The sequence below is a fragment of the Coptis chinensis genome, chromosome 1, assembly GCF_015680905.1.
Source record: "Coptis chinensis isolate HL-2020 chromosome 1, ASM1568090v1, whole genome shotgun sequence".
Classification (NCBI taxonomy): domain Eukaryota; kingdom Viridiplantae; phylum Streptophyta; class Magnoliopsida; order Ranunculales; family Ranunculaceae; genus Coptis; species Coptis chinensis.
The window spans coordinates 77,328,628-77,336,086 of record NC_141456.1 but is presented as its reverse complement, the minus strand read 5'-3'; the positions used below and the strand labels follow the sequence as shown (position 1 = coordinate 77,336,086).

Here is a 7,459-nt window from a genome sequence, read left to right as displayed (position 1 = left end):
GCTCTTTCTGAGTTCAATCTTATCTTCAGCAGAAGAATCTTCTCGAACTTTAGGAGGATGTCTAGAAAAACTTGGAGTCCCTCCAGAACTCTCAATAAATAGGAATTTATCCTAAAAAAAGACAACATCCCTAGACTCAATAATGGTATTATCATCAATAAATTGATTTTTAGATTTGAAAACTAAAAACCAGTAGGCGCTGCTATTATGTGCATACCCAATAAAGACACAATCTACAGTTTTAGGGCCAAGTTTAGTCCTCTTGGGTGTTGGTATAGACACCTTAGCCAAACACACCCACACTTTAAAGTATTTATAAGACGGTGTCCTATTTTTCCACATCTCATATGGAGTTTTATCTATGCCTTTTAAAGGTATATCTTATTCAGAATATAACAAGATGTTAGCAAAGCCTCCCACCATAGGTTCATAGGAGCCCCAATGCTATTGATCATATCTTTGAGAGTCCTATTTTTTCTCTCTGCTATCACATTAGATTGGGGAGCATAAGGGGCAGTGGTCTCATGTACTATACCATTATCTTCACAAAATTTATTAAAATGACTAGAATATTCACCTCCCCTATCAGACCTAACTATTTTTATTTTCTTATCTAACTAGTTCTCAACTTTAGTTTTAAAGGCAATAAATCTAGCTAAACTATCATCCTTGCTCTTAAGAAGATAAACATGGTAGAAATGTGAAATCTCATCAATAAATGTAACAAAATATTTATTACCTCCTCTAGTCATGTAACCTTTAAGATCACATAAGTCAGTGTGAATCAATGCCAACAAATCAGTGTTTCTTTCTACCTATTTGAAAGGTTTCCTAGCATATTTAGATTTTACACATACTTTACATCTCTTGTTTTTAGAAATAGCAGTCTTAGTTATATGTTAGCTAGATGCATCAATTTTTTAATCGAAACATTATTAACATGTCCAAGTCTACTATGCCACAGATCAAAGGACTCAACAATATAAAAAGAAGAAGAAGATGTTTTATAAAATTCAAAATTAGTTTCATTGAGCTTGAACAAGCCTTCATCTAAATAACCTTTACCTACAAAGGTTCCCCCTTTAGTCAAAACAAATTTTTCTGACTCAAAGGCAAGTTTGAAACCCTTCTTACTTAAAAGGGATCGGAACTATTAACCAGATGTTTCCTAATATCAGGAACATAAAGAACATCCTTCAAATTAAGAACATTTCCAGAAGTGAACTTCAAATTAACAGTTCCTTTACCTTCAACTCCAGAAGCAGATGAGTTACCCATGAACATACTTTTTCCTTCTCCCAGAGGAGTGAAGAACGCAAATGCACTTTTAGTGCCACAGATGTGTTTGTTAGCCCCAGTGTCTACCCACCATACCAATCAGGCATGTTACTCACCAAGTTAACCTCAATAATTATAGTAGAAAAGTTACCATCCTGAACTACATTTGCTTGTGCCTTATCTTTCTTCCCATTATTTGGGCCTTTTTTGAATTTACAGTCCGAGGCTATATGACCTCGTGATCCACACACATAGTAATGAACTTCAGGATTGTAAGGTTTCTTTTTAAAGTGAAGTTGGGACTGTTTATTTTTGTTCACATATGGTTTATTTTTGGCTCAGTTTTAGATGATTTAGACTTAGAAGAACTACCTGCGTTATCTTTAACTAGGTTAGCCTTAGCCTTCATTTATGAAGTCTCCACATTGATTTCAGCCTTCCTATTATCTTCCTTGATCTAAAGGTTGACGATCAGATCTTCTAAGACCATCTCATTCTTTTTATGTTTAAGGTTGTTTTTGTACTCCTTCCACGAAGAAGGGAGTTTCTCAATGATGGAAGCAACCTGGAAACCCCTACAAACTTTATAACCTTCTTGCAAGAATTTATGAATAATAATTTGTATCTCCTCCACTTGAGAAACAACAGATTTCCCATCTTCCATCTTGAATTCCAAAAACTTTCCTACAAGAAACTTTTTCGAACCTGCATCTTCAATAGCATACTTTTTATCAAGTAAATTCCATAATTCTATAACAGTCATACACACATCATAAACATCATATAATTAAAAAGAAAGACAATCAAGTATGTAATTTCTACATAAATAATCCTTCTTTATCCATCTTTCTACACCACCAGAACGACCAGGTTCTTCTTCATTTTCATTTGGAATAAGTTTTTCAATCGAAATCCATTCAACTAGTTTCAGAGTAGTTAGATAAAACCGCATTTTCATCTGCCATCGCTTGAAGTTTCTGCCATAAAAAATTTCAGGTTTGACGGATAACTTACGACTGGGTTTTTCCATTTTCAGCAGTATAAAGAACATAAGAGCACAAAAGCAATACTAGATAAATAAAAGGTTTTTTCATCTTAAGATTGTATTAATCTAGTAAGCAAAACATAAATAAGGATTAATCAGAAACTTATCACTGGGGATTGTGCTCGGCACAATTTCCTTAAAATGGAAAATGTTGGCGGTATGATAGCTACTAGCCTCAAGCGCACTAAGAGTTAAGGAGTTAGTCACCAACAAATGACAAACTGATAGGAAATTAACCAGCCTAAATAAATAGACTAATTAAACCTTATAATTAAACTGCAAGTGCACAACTATTGTTGAAAATAGTTGTGGCAAACGGGTCGATCCCATATGGATTGCTACTTAGAACAAACGAGTATTAAAATTATACTTAACTAATTCGAATAATATTGTAGTGATTTAGGAATGCTAAACTAATTAAATTATTACTAATTAAAAGGAATTTAAATTCGGTTGATACGATTGGAGAGATACTAGGGTATTTGAATCCACCACTATTAATTCCATTGCTTTAATTATTTATTTGTTTCATTCCCTAATATTTTAGAGTAACAATTCGAAAGGGTAATTGTTGCTATCAAGGGATATGATCATGATAATATTGTAGAACAAAAATTGATTTTTCTTCGCTTGAACAGTTTAAACCCTAAACATCCTATGTATCCAAATTATGAAAAACACAAGATAATAGGTATTTAAAATTATGAAATAATATACCAAGCTTTGACTGATCGAATTATAATCTAAACTATCAAGAATACATGATATTAATGGTGCCCAAAAAACATTCGACAATCGATTGAAGGAAAAAATCATTAAACATTGCGGCTCATAATTTGTAAGAAATTTCAACAGACAAATAACCAAACAACTTTATTAACAGAGTTTCATTTCTACCCTAGCAAAGGATTTATCTAGACATAACAATTGAACTTAAACAAATGTAAGGGTAAAAAGAACTCATGTCGATAGTGAAGTCTTCTCCTCCTTTCTTCGCTTTTCACTTTGGCTTCCGCACATCTCCAATCGATCCCCCCTGTTTCGGTTTTACCTTGTATATATATATATATGGTTCGGTTAGGGTATGGGGTAGTGTTTGATTAGAATTGGAATTGTCTAATTCGGTGATGAGAGATTCAGTTTTGATCAATTTGATTGGAACCAGGAGTGTCGAGAATTGAAGGTGGTGATCGGGTGCTTTAGGATGGACGGTGAATGGTATGGCCATTACACTACTAAAAAAATGACATATTATGACATTTGTTTTTTATCTATCTTGACGGCTTTGTTAAAAACCATCAAGATAGGTGTTTTAGTAATATTTTTATGATAGCTATTGCAATATTATATCGTGTATGACACAAGCGTTAAGAAAATTATAATAATTTTAGGACGGCTATTGTAACATTATGTCGTGTATGACACAAGCGTCAAGAAAATATAATAATTTTATGACGGCTATTGCAACACTATGTCGTGTATGACACAAGCGTCAAGAAAATATAATAATTTTATGACGGTTATTGCAACATTATGTCGTGTATGACACAAGCATCAAAAAGTATAATAATTTTATGACAGCTATTGTAACATTATGTCGTGTATGACACAAGCGTCAAGAAAATATGACGGTGTTTCCTAAAATAGTGAAATTAGCAATAGAATAAACCGTCAACCTTCTCACAATTTTTTGGGCACAAGGTTGGACCATTTTGGCTTTCAATTAAATCGTCAACAACTTAACAAAAAAAATATATAACAAAATCAAGTAACTCACTAATAAAAATTGAACCGTCAATACACTTCGGAGTTTCCTCACCCATCTTCTTAATTTTTCGGTCTTTTAATTTTTATTAGAGAAAAAAAAACAAAAGTGCGTTTTCTTCCTGGAAACCCAGGTCATCTTCTTCGTCCTCTCTAATTAGAACACACATTTGCACTTGCACCTCTCCATTTCCTTCTCTGAAATCGACATCTCAATCTGAATCTTTTATTTGCCTCTCATCCGCCATGGAGAAAAAAAGCCTCCTTTTCTTTTCGGATTCCGATTTTACTTGGTTATCTCATTTTAGAAACATGTATTTGACATAAAATTTGGAGAGAGAGAGAAAGAAAGAAAGGAGACACAGTCTTGAAACAAAACCCTTAAAAAAATGATGGTGGTCGTCAGAACCGCGACAACAGTGAAAGACGTATCTCCTCATGAGTTTGTCAAGGCTTACTCTGCTCATCTCAATTGCTCCAGCAAGATGGAGCTTCCTCATTGAATTGATATTGTGAAGACTGCTACTTTCAAGGAGCTTGCTCCGTATGACCCAGATTGGTACTATTTTAGAGCTGCTTCCATGGCTAGGAAGATTTACTTGAGGTAGGGTATTGGAGTGAGAGGATTCCGCAAGATCTATGGTGAGTGCAAGAGGAATGGAAGTTATCCACCACATTTCTGCAAGAGCAATGGTGCTATTGCTCGTAATATTCTTCACCAGCTAGAGGACATGAAAATTGTTGATGTTGATCCTAAGGGGTGAGTTTGTGATTCCCATATTTTTTAATTGGGTTATTTAGGGATTGATCATACTTATTTAGGGGTATTTAGGGATAGGTCCTAAAATTATCGATTATTAGGCTTTAGTCCTACTTCTATCGATTGACCTTGAGTCATCTCAGTTGACCGTGGTCAACCCATTTTATAATAATATAATTTTCATTTTTTATAAAAATAGCCAAACTACCCTTGAGCGGGCTTGACTAGACTATCTCTAAAATGGAAAGCCCATGAGTTTTATTCCAAACTACAACATCTCCATCGTAAATAAATTCTTCAACAACAAACTTCTCTATAGATTTCTTTTGTGATAACTAGAAGTCAGATGTAAGAAAATTCCCATCCAGTGATACCTTCTCACCCAATTTAAATGGAGGCAGACCTTTGTAAGGGCACGAGCCATAATGGAATGCATCACCTAGACCACAACTACCACATGAGGACCGAGGATTCTCAATCTGGTCTATAGTGAGTCCCAACTTCTCCACTTTCTCCACTTTCTCCACTGCCTCAGCACGTCCACAACTACAATTTTTGCATGTTTTCCTTGTGCTTCCAACTTCACAATCATCAACTGGTAGCAATTGTGGTTTCTTCAAGTCTTCTTCCATTAAAAGACTTTCTTCATCAATCAGATCCAAATCATCATCAATCTGTCCTTTGGGCAGACTCTTTGTAGACTTTTTTTATGGTAAAGGAGGAACCCATCTTCCACGAAGGCTTATTGGCCCTAACTGTGAAGGAGTTGAGATTTTCCAATGGTACTTTTGCATCTAGAAATCCCGCCAGCAATAACCTACGCTTAAGAGAGGAAACTATCTCATCTTTGTACACTGCGACAGACTAAGACTTTTGAAAGGTAACTGCACCACTAGGCTTTAACACTTTTAAACATCTCTTCGAGTAACTCATGACCCGGGAAGCTCGTGTGTCGTCAAGACAAAGACAACAACATCCATTGAGAAAGATGTAATTGGCAACTGTTTTAAAGATAAAGCTTGTGTGATAATTAAGGGACCATTCTGTTCAATTCCTTTAACCCCATGCTTTTCAATTTCATTCAAAACTGCACTGACAGGCATGACCACATTGTCTTTAAGTGCTAGAACACTTTTGTTCATCTCAGCAGTATCCTAAGAAATATATCCCATTTAGTTTTGATCGAAATTTTTCCAAGATTTGACTTTGGGTTTTTTTTTTTTGGTGTCAAAAATGAGGATTTGATGAAGCAGTTTTTGCGAGTCATGAATGCGTTTGAGTGTTGGGATTAAAGTGAAATTTGGAATAAAACTCATGGGCTTTCCATTTTAGAGATAGTCTGGTCAAGCCCACTCAAGGGTAGTTTGGCCATTTTTATAAAAAATGAAAATTATATTATTATAAAATAGGTTGACCACGGTCAACTGATATGACTCGAGGTCAATTGATAGAAGTAGGACTAAAGCCTAATAATCGATAATTTTAGGACCTATCCCTAAATAACCCTTTTTAATTTTAATACTGTTGAAATAGCTTATATGCTGCACAAATTGTACATGATATATGCCTAACTGTTACAAATTATGGAATACACAAACTGCTCCCTCTGCTGAAATTAGTTTTGCATTTCTTACATTGTTTAGTAGAATGGTGGTAACATAGATGTATGGTCTTCAAGTATATAACTAAGGTTTAATGTGTTCATAAGTTTGAATTCTTCTTTATTCTTGCATGGTTTTGCTTTTCTGGAAAGAAGGTAAGAACCGTGGAAGGAAAGGTCTGGATGCAAAATGGGAAGAGCTTTGTAGCTCTGAAATACCTGTAGGTTCTCTCCAGGGTGCCCATCTTTCCAGTACTTGACATAAATCTCATGAATTTATTCTGAAAGTTGGCTTCATAGTATGGGTTTTGTGCTTTGGGTTGATGATTAGGGAGGAAGATTCAGCTACTGAAGCTTGTCTCTCTTTCCACCACCGCCCATCAAATCTTTCACAAATCTGCCTCCAATTGCCATTACATGTTTATCTTCCCTTCTTGATTGGAGTTTTTCTTGAGATGTCCTTCCTATAGAGTCCCTATATATAGGGGAGGGATTAGTGTTTAAATCAGATTGGTACTGATTAGTATATAAATGGGATTACTAGAAGTTTCGGTGATTTGCCAACGTAAGGCTAGCTTAGAGAACTTAATTACCCCCTATTTGATATGTCTTGTGAAAAGATTAAAAGACTTATGAAAAGGAAAGAATGTTGAAACACTAGATGCTAAGTCTTTATTGTTGTCTGTGTCTTGGTGATGGTTAAGCCTGAACTCCACCTTTGGCCATGAAATGTTGAATTGGCTTCGGTCCAGGGCTTAGCTTCGACCATTTATAGGACTGAGATATCTATGATGACAAATGACAGAAAAAGCTTTTCATGTATGGGTTTGACACGTATTCAATAGCATACATGAAAACATTAAGTAAAATAATTTCGTGTTCTCATTATCTAATTGTAGATGTTGAATTTCTTATTTTGCAACAGTGGAAGGGTAATCACATCTACTGGTCGGCGGGATCTTGATTAGGTTGTTGGACGTATAGTAGTTCCTGCTGCTGCTCCATGATTGGA

General features: G+C 35.1%; 2 pseudogenes; one reads left to right on the top strand and one right to left on the bottom strand.

Moving 5' to 3' along the window:
• The first annotated feature begins 4,476 nt into the window (after nucleotides 1-4,476).
• LOC147525255 (small ribosomal subunit protein eS19 pseudogene) lies at nucleotides 4,477-7,459 on the top strand (annotated as a pseudogene).
• LOC147525256 (anamorsin homolog pseudogene) lies at nucleotides 5,120-5,989 on the bottom strand (annotated as a pseudogene).